The 14,253-nt window shown below is 35.7% G+C and overlaps 1 protein-coding gene across 1 annotated transcript in view; it reads left to right on the plus strand.

Moving 5' to 3' along the window:
* Positions 1 to 6,733: 6,733 nt before the first annotated feature.
* The window catches only part of LOC129227030 (bestrophin-4-like), a 46,324-nt gene continuing 38,804 nt past the window's right edge, over positions 6,734 to 14,253 (plus strand). Inside the window, exon 1 of the mRNA XM_054861665.1 lies at positions 6,734 to 6,834. The gene's annotated coding sequence lies outside the window, so the exon portion shown is untranslated. The remainder of the gene's footprint in view (positions 6,835 to 14,253) is intronic.

A 14,253-nucleotide genomic window follows, 5' to 3' on the forward strand; every position in this document is an offset into this window, starting at 1 on the left:
AAAGTTATTAAAATTTCTTTGGAATTTAAAACTATTTGCCAAAACATTAAATTAGATTTACATTTGCTTTAAAACTCTTTAGCAAGTGAAACAATTTCTACTGCAATTTTGAAATGTTTCGTCTTATGAACGAAAAAGACGACAAATAGTACCTTTCCAATGTAAAATGAATAAGCAACTCTTTTGCTTATTGCCAAACTCGCCCATCACCCCACGCTACCGTAACCCAGTTGTAAGCGTGCAAAGCGAACTCCGATTAATTAGCTATCCCATCCGTCTAACAAAAGGAAAAAAACCGTAGGTCATTCGAAAATCATCGTCAGAAAAAAAAGAAGAAAAAGTCGTGTATTTCATTTGATTTAAAAAAAATCAAAAGTTTCTTCGGAATTCAAAACAATTCGCCAAAACATTGGATTACATTTACGGTAGCTTTAAAACAATAATCCTAGATTGGCTTGCTCAGCGCCCTAAACGCGCCAAGTGAATACGCTACCAGAACCCGGTCCTTTAGCGGATGTTTTTTCTTTGGCAATAATAAATATTTCGCCAAACAAACAAAAAAAGTATAAAATCACATTTACAATAGCTTTCAAATGTAAATATCCCGCAAATCTATTGTTTATCATCAAACTCGCCAAGCGACCACCTCTTAACTAGTGATGGGCATAATCGAGATTTTTTGATAATCGAGTGATTGATAATCGAGATCTTTTTAAGTCGATCACTCGAGTGATTGATAACCGTATATTACGTATTCGGTTGCAGATTACGTATTCGGTTTTCAAATCATCCGAGATGCTCGATAACCGAGCATTCCACAACAAACAATATATTATTAAGAGAGAGCGCGGGGGAGGGGGGTAAGTGGCGCAGACCGCGCCATTGAAGTTTTGAAGAAGAGAGGGTAACTTAAGCGGGCTTTAATTTATTTTAGGGGGTTCAACGCCGCATTTGAGGGATGAGTGTCATTGCCAGGGGGGGGGGGGCACCACTGCATTATAAACACCTTGCGTTTAAACATTTCATAAACGTTTTAACATGGCTGCCACAGCGTTAACAATCGCTTTAAAACGTTTATTCAACGAAGTGTGCTCTCTGAGTAACCCCATTCGAAAAAAAGCAGAAGCAATTATTTGATTCAATAACCTTATAGAATGACAGGGGTGACACATTTGAGAAGCAATTATTTGACTCTAAAATCTTATAGAATAACAGGGGTGTCCGTCCGTCCCTGTGAGCAATGGCGAGCTTTTTATGACAATCCCCCCTCCCCCAAGAAACGATAATCCGAAAAAGGGCTATGACTACATTAAATTTTCAATTACACGGTTTGTACCATACCGGTCAAGGGCGCCCATTGCAAAATTTTAAGGGGGGGGGGCTCATATATTTTCCCCATGGTTTAATAGGATATTTTCCCCATAGAAACCGATTTCAGTACAGATTAGAGTTATTAAAATTTGACATTTTTAATAACTTATTGATTAATTGCTGGAGAAGAAATGATTTTACATTTTTGCAAAAAAAAAAGGTACTAAAAGCAAGGATGTCCTAATTTCAAAGAAGGGGAGGGGTTTGAGCCCCCACTTGCCCCCCCCCCCTATATGGAAGCCCTTGATACCGGTTAAATATATTTTTAAGTTTAACAACTCTCAATTTTAAACCTGCTAGTGTCGCCCAACGACTTGCCCATATTATCATTAGCCCTCACTTTTTAATAAAAATTGTACATACGTACGTATTTAATCTTAATAACTGTCAAGTTCAAAACAGTATGGAAAGCGTTTCTCTATCCTTTGTTTCAAGATTTCACCACTGGATCACACCAGGGGCGGATACAGAAAACCATTTGAAGGGGGTGGGGGTCATGCTGAAGAAAGCCCTCCCCCATGAACGAAATTTCCGTTTTAAGTACGAAAAAATTCTGAAACTTCTTTGGGGGTCAATAAAAAGCCCCAAATCGGTCAGGAATAAGGCACATAATTGGGGATAAACGTTGCAAATTAATTTCATAAGCAATAAAACAAAATAGTCGTTCAAATATTTTCTTTGAAAAATAACTGATGTATTGAAAAGATAAGATACTGTCATCGTTTGCATTTTATGCATAAATTATGTGAACACAATGTGTACGAATACTATTCTCGAGAGTTCAGGGGGGGGGTCATGACCCCCACGACCCTCCATTGTATCCGCCACTCACACAACACATGCCTCTCCATAAATCCGCTCATATGATAATTAACAATTTTCGTTCTAAAAATATCGTTCGATTATTAAGGAATCTCTCAATTATCGAAAATTCGAAGCCAAACATTCAACTATTACCCCATTCGAATAAAGCAAGAGAAAAGTAATCATTCGATTTTAAAAGTCATTCCAAAATCTATCCATTCCAAGAGCAAAGGGCACCACCTATGAAGCTCTTCTGCCAAGAGCAATACCCCCAAAAGAGACAAAATCCCCTAAAAATTATAATAACGCAGTTTACGTAAGATTCCATTTCGTTTTTCGAAATAATGATATAACTAATCTAATATCACTGGAATCGAAATTTAATTCACTATTATTAAATTAAACCTTTTTGTGTGAAGAAATATTTACTAAAAAGTTGGAATCTAGACTGAATGTGTTTTCGACATTTTTTTTTGTATATGATGCGATAGTAGTTAAAAATAAAACATGCCATACATAGTGCAATTCTTTTATTATGTTTTACATAATTAATTCTTTGTAAAACAAATAAAAAACACTCATCCTAATACGTTTTTATTTTCCAGACGCAAATGAAACATCGGCTTGGAAAATACTGTGCAAGAATGCGTTTGAACCCCCCCCCCCCAAAGTATGTAGACATTTTTCCAACCTTACCCCCTCGGGACCCTTACGTAATTAATGAATGGTCCGTAAAGACATCCAGTAATGTCCTTACATCCACAATCTCACTATTTTGCGTTGAAAAAAGGGTTCCTTGAAACCACGAAACACGTGTCTGCAGTGATCTTTATATTTGGGCTCTTAAACGTTTGTTATTGCCTATTATACTTGTATCATTTCCCCAATCGTATAGTCGAAGGTGAACGTAAGGGGGAAGACGACCCCTCAGGTTTTCAACTTAAGTATTCCCCCTTTTTACCTGAACTATAATTTTAATGCCTCTCAAGTTAGAACCTTATAAGCGCCTCCAACCTTTTACTTCCTCCACCGGGACGCACAACACATGTCTCCCCCAGACCCGTCCATGTGTTCATTCATTAACACCTTTCGCTCAAAAACATAGCATTAGACTACCAAGCATCCCCAAAGAATCATTTGATAATCAAGCATTCAACAGTATACATTCAATTATAACACTATTCGAATGAAACATTCGATTGTAATACCATTTAGATCGCAAGGGTATCTATTCCTCAAGTGTGCTGGCACACTTTTTAAAATTAGGGATCCTCTCTCCCCCTCAAGAAGGACACTCCCTAAAAACGTCTAACGTCCATTAGGAATTTCAATGGCGCAGTCTGCGCAATGGCCCACCTTCCCTGCGGGCTCCTCAGCGCAGCCCGTCTCTCTGGGGGAAGGGTTGAAAGGTTTCAATGCAAATTTTTTCGGAAGACAGAAAAAAACCATGCTCATTCATAAGTAAAATCATTAACTTTTCAAAGCCAGCCCTTTGACCGCCTAAATGACGGATCCGCCCCTGCAACTAAAACACTTCAGAAGCAAGGATGCCCACCCGCCCTGAGGTCAAGCCCCCCCCCCACTCTCAATATCGCAGAGACCTCCCCCCAACAAATGAGAAAAAATACCCCTTAAATCCCCCCCCCCAAATGTCAATAGCAGTCTGCGCCATGACCCCCCCCCCTCCATAGGTGGGCACCCTTGTCAGAAGTCAACTATATTGAGAGGTTCATTCGATTATCAAATCGATCGAAGAATACACTGCTCGAGTGATTGACATCTCGAGAACTCAACATCTCGAGAAGTTCAAAGCGAGAACTCGAGCAGTTGATCGCTCGAGCACTCGGAAAGTGACAATCGAGAACTCGAGCAGTTGATCGCTCGAGTTCTCAGAAAGTGATAATCGAGAACTCGAGAAGTACATCGCTCGAGAACTCGAAAAGTGATAATCGAGTACTCGAGAAGTTCATCGCTCGAGAACTCGAGATACGATAATCGAGAACTCGTGGTAATCAAGTTCTCGAATGATCTTGAATAATCGAGTGATTCGATTATGAGAACTCGATTATGCCCATCACTACACTTAACCCACAATAACCCACCCAATTAGCGAGTGATGCGAGCTCGGGCCGATAAGCAATCCAATCTTTCTAACGAAAACGTTCAAAAAAATTCCCCAGCGGAAATTACAACGTAATTAAAAAACACGGAACATCTAGGACAAAAAGGATATCCTGTACCCCGTGTCAAAAGAATTTATCTGTAGAAAAGCTATCGTTTTAGAAAAGGAGAAAAAAACCCTCTAGAATAAAACAAAATCACCCCCGTTATGATGTTAAATAATCAATAATCATATTCTTTAACTAAAATGCGTAAACACATTTTGATTGTATGTTTCGTTTAATATTACAGTTATACACACTTCCTACTGCGTAGATTATCTATTTTATGATCGTTACTTTTTTTATAATGGCATAAGCGCCCATATGGGGGCGAAGTGGGGGCTCAATCCCTCCCCCCCCCGATTGAAATTAGAACTTCCTTACTTTTAGTACTTTTTTCTTAGCAAAAATGTAAAAAGTTTTTTTTTTCAGTCATTAATGAATAAATTATTAAAAATGTCAAATTTTAATAATTCTAATCTGTACTGAAATCGGTTTCCATGGGGAAAATATACTGCTAAATCATGGGGAAAATATCTGAACCCCCCTTAAAATTTTGCATTTGGGTTCCCTTGCATAATGGTATGGCTTTTAAACTGTAGCATGGACATACACCATGATAGCCTGGTTATAACACCAATTATAGCATGGAAATTAAATATCAGAAGATATAACGTTTTAAATTCTATGGAAAATCTCTCAAAACTGCAATGCGCGACAGCGAAAATGTTAATTTTTTTAGAAACGAATTCCCCCCCCCCCCCCCCCAACTTATTACGAAATTTTATTTTGGTTAGCTGAACGTTGAGAGATATGTGAAAATGTGAAACACAATTTGAAGACCACTTCCAAGGAGAAGTAGAATTCAAATCATTTTATGTGACGGTTTTGTCATGGCTTTCGACTGTATTTAGCGAACCAGCTATACAAAATTGAGCAGGCCGCATGCCACACTGAAGCCGTAGATTGAGTATCGCTGTTCCAATGCATATTATTTGGATCAATTTGTTTTCATTTGTAATGCTGAGGAAAATGTCGTCTTGATCGCTTTTAAAATATTGAGCAATGAAAATAAGGAATTCTTTATACATCATACTTTCGGAGATATAAGTTCTATGTCTCGATGAAAAGTCTCTGTGATCTCCCAAAAATTTCCTTGTTCGGCAAATTCTTTCTGACGAATCGGAGAAAATATCATCATTCATAGGCTTTCCAGATTTCTGAAATGTTCAACGGGACACAGAAATCCCCCCCCCCCCGTGTCGCTAATATTCAAAAATTCACCAGTGGCTGATTTTTGGTTTTGGAGTGTAGGGCAGTTTATTCTCAATGCTCTGAATGAATGGTTACTAATTATGATCCTAAAACAGGGGTAGTACAAAATGCCATAAGCAGAGAAAATTTCAACATTTCACTTCTTAAATATTTACAATTTATTTTATTTTGAATTTTCTTTTTGGTTTTAATCTTGTTGAAAAAATCCTCACAAAATAATCCGGTATTAATTTTACAAGTCAATGTTACAAAATGACAAAGTAACTATCCTAAATAATCATTCACAGTTCATTATTTTTAGACCTTTTTGGTCATTCGTAATCAAATTTATCTTTTTCCGGGACGTGAAGTAAACCGGCCGCGACACCGGGATTTTGTCTGAAAACCGGGACGTCTGGCAAGCCTAATCATTCAGCAAAAGTTGGAGTTGTTTTTGGCAAAATTAACATCATTCGGCGAAATTTGGAATTCCTTTCTGCTAAATTTGGAGTTCTATTCAGAAAAATTTATCATCATTCGTCGAAATTTGGAGTTTCATACAGCAAAATTATCATCATTCGGAAAAATTTGGAGTTCCATTCAGCAAAATTATCATGATGCGGCAAAATTCCGAGTTTCATTCGGCAAATTGAGAATTTCCGCCCTCCCTAACATTTAAGTTCGGGGCGCCCCAGATTCGAAAGGGATTTTTCACCGTGTGCAAGATTTGCGTTTCTTTTTATTCGTTCATTTTTAGTTTTAGCTCCCTATTTGGTGATTAATTAGTCGCAATGAGCCTTTAGAAGGTATTGTTCCTCACTAACAAAGTAATCGGCACATTATTTTTCAGGCTCATCATCTGGCTCGCCAGGAGATTTTCTTTAGCTTTGTGTGACGTCATGTTGACGTCACGCTGAACTTCTCCGAGACCATTGTCAGCACTTTCGTGGGATTCTCTTTGTTGCGTTGTTTGAAAAAAAAAAAAAGTCTTTAAAACAAAACTAAAAAAGAAAACACAGGACGGTCTAAGGTTGGCAGACGGCGCTCGGCGACACGCTTGCTGGCGAATGCGGATATCCTACTGCGCATGTGCCAACACCCTCGCAGATGATTCTCGATGTTCTCAACTCCAAAATTTTCTATTGAGTGCTCCAAACGCGATCCAGGCAGACGATATTTTATATTCTCCTTTAACAAGTGGTGAGAGAAGTCAATTGATCAAGCATCGTCGTCGATTTTAAGGGTAAGTTGGTTCAAATATTATTTGATGTTACCTTTCTTAATGATATAACGGTACAGTACTATAATATTTGTGTATTATTCGTACACTTTTTGAAGGAATGGGGAAGAATTCTAACTCGATCGTTCGGAGAAATCGATGGAAAATGATCTTTACAATTATTTTAGTGCTATATCTCACTAACAGGTGCGGGTGATCAACTCCTTCATTCTTCCTGAACAAACACATGATCTTGCTTTTAAATCTCGTAAGTTGTTTAAATTTTAGTACCTACTAAACAACTAAACTCTTCGGACAAAAATTATCATTAGGAGCAGACAACACCGGTGCTACCTGACCTATTTTAAGTCGTCACGAGCATATACTTTTATAGAATGCACGCACACACACAAAAATTTTTTTTCACACTCAAAAAAAAAAAAGGGAAATTTTCTTTTTGGAGAAATGAGTTAAAAGAAAAGAAGAGATAATTGTTTACAAAGATTAATAATGTGTACAGCATTTGTTTACATTACTAACAAGAGCTACGAAGTGTGGGTGATTTAAAGCTGTTCAATTCATTTTTGCACAAAAAAAGCAAAATTCAATTTATAATTATTACTTCATTAGAATATAAAATCTCTTTACAAGGTTTGGAGCGGGAATTCAAAAATCTGCTATTCGCTTTCGATGCCAGATTCTAAAAAGTGTTCACTCTCGTTTCTCGCTTCAAAATTACTAATTACACTTAACTTAATGTGTTTGTTTAATTATGACTTAGGGTCCATCCTTTGCTGGGTTTCATCCTTTACAAAATTTACGATTAGAATTTTTAACCCCAAAACTTTTCCCGTGGCTGTGCCACTGTAAGAGGAGAGTAGTGAAAGCCAAATGAACTGTACATAGGTTTAGGGCTCCACTATGACTTAATTGGGCACTGCCTGGGATGTCAACATTAAAATGAAAATATTATCTGGTCCATTTAAAAGACCAGATAATATTTTAATATATTTCGTCGATATAGCTAACTAATTTCATTACCATCCATCTTGTGTTATAACTGGGAAGCGTGTAATTAACTGTAATGTATGATTCATTAGTTTTATAAAAATCAAAACTAACCAGTTAATTCCAATTTTGTTGCAAGTTTGAAATTTAAAAATTTTAATCAGCGCTGTAATTAAATTATTTATTTCCGGGAAAAAAAAGAAGTGAGCAATATTTGCCTATTGTTATTATTTCTTTTGTTTCAATATATTTTAAATGATTATGATTTTTTTCAATATGCTGATTGTAAGAACAGCCATTTTTCTGATTCCATTCATTGTATGCGTAACATTTGATGACACATTAAAAAATAAGAAGTATTTTAAAGTAGTAATTATATTAAAAAGTAGTAATACTCATTTTTTATTAGAGATTTTCGATAAAGCTTTCAATCTTGATAACATAAAAAAAAAAAATCCCACTCACGAAATCAATTATGCCTGGATGCCGCATTTGACTGATCGCATTCTTTGTCGTTTTGAGAACTGCCTCGTCAAACTTGAAATGGCATCATATTTGAAATCATTAAAAGAAAATATGTGCATGTAGTATCAGCGCTGGGAAAAACTTCAGCGTATTTGTGTGTCTTTTTCTGGATAGTTTTGCATGCATAAATATTTTTATAATGATTCCACTTTTTCTTATCGTTACACGGGTAAAGTGATCAAAAGTAGCTGTGAAAATCGCTCGAATTTGAAGTCAAATGGCTTTAAACAGAAATCATGTCTTTTGTATGTGACGAGTCATTCTGAAGTTATTAACATAGCAATAAGTTATTTATCTATTAAATCCGTAAGTTTAGGGGAGACTAGGGTTATGACAGTCACCTCCGGGAAAATGAATATAAAACTTCACTTTTTTTTTTAATTTGAAACGCAATCAAATAAAATTGCTTACATATAGTATATTTTACCTGTTGCAAACTCAAATTGAGGCTTAATTAATCTTACCTATTGGAAAAATAAAAAATATTGCAAAATCAGCTTTGAACGTCGCTAAACCCTACCCTGGGGTAATGGCAGTCAGTAACGTTATTTACTACTTAATGGTTGTAAAATAAGAAATATGGGGATTTTCAATGACATTAACACTTTAAGGTGAAATCTTTATGTTTATTAATTCCGCTTTTTAGATATTACAAAAAGAAGTTGAAAGTATAGGCATAATATGAAATAAATAATTAAAAAAAACATCTTTCCAGGGTAAAAAAAGGGGTTACAAATTTAAGGGCACTGCCAATATGTTGCTCAAGTTAATTTTACTTTCCGGAGCGCATGTCACATAAATACCCCTCAGGGGGTGGATCGACATTACTCCGAGTATGGTGACCCCATTACCCCAACCGCATATTTTCCTTCAACGGCTAAAAAACAAATACTAATGCTTACAAACTTAATAAAACTCTATGTGATACAACAATATGGCTTACCTTGTTATTGTGAGATAAAACTCGTTCCAGGAAAGGTAAACAGTAAGAGCTGATAGTGAATTAAACTATTCTCTTTCTTATAAGGCGAAACGTCAAAACAGTCTTTCTTACACAACAGGCAAACGACGGCTGGCAAGAAGGCGAACGCTTCAGTAGTATATCCATAAACTTCCTTGAAATAGAAGCACCAATCAGTTTAAATTAGCGTTATTCACTTTACGAGAAATCATAGTGACCGCCATTACCCGCTGACCGCCATTACCCCAGTCTCCCCTACTTTGAAACCTTGAAAGAGATTTCAAAAATTAAAACTGAGAAAAATGAATTGCAGTCTCATTTTCATTAAAAGTTTTTGAATAATTTTGTCAATTTTACCGCTCACTTTAAGGAGACAATCAAAACCTTGAGCAGCTTAACATACTGCACTGTCTTGCAAGTCATCCAGTGTTTCTTCAGAGTTTCTGTCACCTCTTTTAGAGTCGTGCCGAATATCGAAGAACGCTCACCTAGTTCATCCAATATAATTTTCAAGATACCACCCACATTTATATTATTAGCTTCACGGTGACAAAGATGTCGACAGGCACTTTCTATACGTTAGAGAGCATAATCAGAAAATAATATCAAGTTTTTCTTCTATGGAAAAAAATTTAGTTGAAAGGTTTCGAGCGCATTCTTTAAGTTTACAGAAGCGTTTCAACATTGCATTCAGGCTGCTCCAGCAGATTTAGCGCTCTGTAATACACTTTCTACTGGCACTGCTCCGCACTGCGCACCGTCCGCATTATCGTTCCGCATTACACCTTATCGTATAAAATACCCCGATCGTATAAAATTAGGGACGCCTTGCGGCGCCCCCTTCATTTTGTGTAGCGTAGATACACAGTGATAGAAACACAAAATAGAAAATTATTGAAATGATTCTCCATTTTTTTTCCTAGGGCAAGGAAACATTCCTCTTTTTAAGTCTCAAAAACATTCGTTTCCTTTGTATGATTGAAGCAGATACAATTTCTCAGAATATAACTGTTTAAAATCAAACAAAAAGTACTTCTCGTTTGTCTAGTTTCCACGAAATTTGCTTGAATTCTGTCCCTGCTTACAGTGACGTAATCAGAAAAAAGTTTTAGGAGAGAACATTGAAAGAACAAACAAAAAAACTTCTTTTTATTGATCGGATAGGAAAAGGTCCAAAGGTGTCCGGCCAAAATGTTGAAACTTTTAGGTTTAAAAACCCAATTTTAGCACTTAAAAGCGCGATTATAGCCCATGTTTATTGACATTAGGGCAAGGGAGGGAACTCAGAGTCTGTTTTCGATCGTTTTTTTTTTTTTTTTTTTTTTAACAGATTGAAATCAATCCCTTCTCTCCCTGCAGTTTTCGAAATTGAAGTTTCAAAAATGAAACTTTAGACAGACTTCGAAAATTTTATGGATAGGAGGATCTGGAGCATTTCCTTGGAAAAATTGTTCAAAATATATGCTCAAAAAAATTTAAGCAATGTTTTACATTCAGGGGCTATTCCACTGGCTTTCCCCTAAAACTTACAAATATTTGATGCGAAGGAATGACATCTTTGTTCTTAATATATAGAGAATGAGTCCGGATTGATAATTAATTTTGATGCATTTAACTTCGATGAATACATTTTCTATTTATAATCAGCAAATTATTTATTCATGTTCTTAGTTTGATCAATATGAATAACTAATTCAGTTTTAATTGTTTGTTTTTTATCTAGTGGGATAATCTAGCGGATAAATATTTGGATTTTTAGCATTCAAAAAGTTTTGCGGTATTAATGTTTCACAAATATTAGAAACAGATTCATTGCTTTCGTTTTAATTCGTATTATGCATAGCCTTCTGATTGTTCTGTTCATTATTATGTAAAAAAATCAAGTATAACGCGTTTACGCGTATTATGCACTGATGTTATAACTAACTTGATTTTTCTGTGTGTATAGGGGGGGGGCGTCAGGAAACTTTCGCCCCGGGCGCCATTAGCTCTTCGGACGGCCATGGACTGGGGCACATTTACGCGTTGGACACGTTTACGCAGTGCCCTTTTTCCGAAACGAGTTATAACTGGAGATCCAACTGTCATACCAGATTGATGCTATTCCCTAGCGAATATTCTCCCAAGTTTTTGAGCATCACTCCAGTTTCGGTTTAGCATGCGGATAGAAAAATCTTTTTTACCAAGTTGAGTAAATTTTATGTTGAACGTTTTGAAACTCATTGTGAATGAATAATACTGTGTTAAAAACAAATGAATATATATAAAAAATAACAGAATTCTGTCTTTTTTTGAGAATTGTATTTATATAGACAGAAGAGTTATTAAATTTTGTAGCACGTTAAAAATAAATCCAAACTTGCCGACGGGGCACGTTTACGCGTTTTGAGCGGGGCACATTTACGCACGTTCTTACTTTAGTATTTTTATGTTATTTCGTTTTGAAAATCACTATTCATTTCTAATTAAGTAACAGCTTCGTATCTTCTAGCTTACAATCATAGAGTTGTCTTCATGCCTACAATATGTTCTTTAATTGTGTGTAATTTTCTTATTATTAAAGTGTTTTAAGATGAATAAAACATTTAAATTTGGTTAAATATTTCATACACTTACTCCTTGCTAGGATTTTTACTATGCGTAAACTTGACCTGCGTTCAGGGCAAGCTTACGCAAACGACTTGGACGTTTTTTTTTTTTCACGGTTAAAAACACAAGCCGAGCAACAACTGAATATGCGAATTTTGACTCGATTAACTGCTTCATACAACCGCAATGTTTAAAATTTCCTCGGTTAAAACATTAAAATTAGAAAATTCATTAAAAAAATCATCGTAAACGTTCCCCAGTCTACCTTATCATTTAAAATTAATAGTATATTTCAACCAAAATTATGCAATTTGATGACTTGGGATCCAGGAATGTGCAGTTTTGCGACTGTATGTCATATCCCTCTCAAAAATGAGTCCCCACCGCCGGTGGCGGCTCGTAAGTCGTGGGTCATTTAAATAGAGGTTCCCAAAGCAAATTTCGAAAATGAAATATACGACTTTCTACACAGTGTTTCCAGATGATCAAATCTAAATTTCCCCAATACCCTTCCAACTTTTCCCCAAAAAGCTATGTTTTCTATCAAAATTCCCCAAATTCAAAAAAAAAAAAAATTTCCACTAATATTTTCATAAAATGAATCGAATCCTCTAATATTTTTGTCTCTTGAAAAAAATTTTTTTTTTCCCAAGTAGCCAAATTTTCTTATAAAATTCCCCAACTTTTTTTTTCTTCCCATTTTCGCTTTTTTTTTTTTTTTTTTGTCCTTATCTTTCTTTATCTTTACTAATAATAAAGCTGAAAGTCTCTCTCTCTCTGTCGATTTTCATAAAATTTGGCAAAGGATTAGTTTGTAGCATGGGGGTGTGCACCTTTAAGCAATTTTTTGAAAATTCGATTTTGTTCTTTTTCTATTCCAATTTTAAGAACATTTTCCCGAGCAAAATTATCATAAGATGGACGAGTAAATTACCAAGCTATCATAACGTGGAACCGTAACGTGGGTAAGCCAATTGGCGAGGAATTCATCATGAGTTATTTGTAAATATACAGGGGAACCAAAAGACCTTTTAATTTTCTACTACGGGCAAAGCCGTGCGGGTGCCACAAGTCATAAGCGCCTGACCGAAAGATAAGAAATAGCCAAAGGTTTTTTTTTCCTACTTGCATTTACTACTCTATTTCTGTATGTACATTTAAACTATGATTTTTGTATATATTTATCCAAGAACATTCTTCCCCTAAAACCCATTTCCCCAAAATTTCCCCAGAGAGCACCAGATTTCCCCAAAATGGGGAAATTTCCCCCAATCTGGCAACACTGTTTCTACACAAGACGTTTAAAATATTTATGAGCAATCACGAATTGCTTATTGTTTTCACTTGACCTTTGAATGACGTTTCTATGATTTTTTTTTTTTTTTTTTTTTTTTTTTGTGCTTATAATTCAGGCGTCCATGTGCCTCGGGATCGAATTATTTAAATTATCTTCTCGACTTTACACAATCCTTCTTACACGAAAACAGTATCCGGCACATAACATCCAGTATCCAGCCCTCGGCATAAAATTATGGTTTCAATAAAAGCCATTAGTAGAGTAGCTTAGCTTTCAGTTAGTTAAAAGTTTTCAATTAAACTAATTAGATATATCTACTGTTATTTTAAATATAAATTTATTTTTCAATGAGACAGTATCAATATCAATCTAGTAAAAATTGGGCTTCAAAAGCACGAATTTATAGATTATCAATGAATAAAGTATAGCGGAAAGATTACAAAACGATATTTTCATCACTTGATGGTGTCGCACTAGATGAATCGCACTTTCGTGAGTTTATGTGAACACGTGAACCACATTTTTTTCCCTCCATTTCCTTGACTTGCCCTCTTGTGAAAATTAATTCTAAGTGTGGGTACTTTCGAATATGTTCGTGCTACGAACAGTTTATTCCAGCCATCAATTGCAGCAATTCTTTGTAATGTATTTTTTAAATATTTGTCTCAACTTTAGCTTTATGCGAAGTGAGATAATATTTGCAGTGCCTTGAACATTTGCAAAAGGTTAAAGCATACTTAGTTGGAACATATTTTCAGTTATTTACATAATTGCAAAGAATTTCGAAAAGAAATCGAAAATGGAAAAAAGAAAAACGAAACTAACAGGATTAAATTCATCGTAAATTTCAAATCAAAGGGTTAATAAAAAGCAAACACAATCACACAATCACACAACCACACAATCACACAAGTATTCTGACCAAAAGGAAATTGTTGAAGATGATGGTAATACTTGTAAAGAATTGTCGCTCGAAGAACTATTAGGGAGGATGTCTTGCATCCTTTCGGGTACCTCCACCAACCCTTGTAGGACCGCTAAGACAGCCCGTCAGATAAGTTTC

This window comes from Uloborus diversus, chromosome 7 (genome assembly GCF_026930045.1).
Source record: "Uloborus diversus isolate 005 chromosome 7, Udiv.v.3.1, whole genome shotgun sequence".
NCBI lineage: Eukaryota > Metazoa > Arthropoda > Arachnida > Araneae > Uloboridae > Uloborus > Uloborus diversus.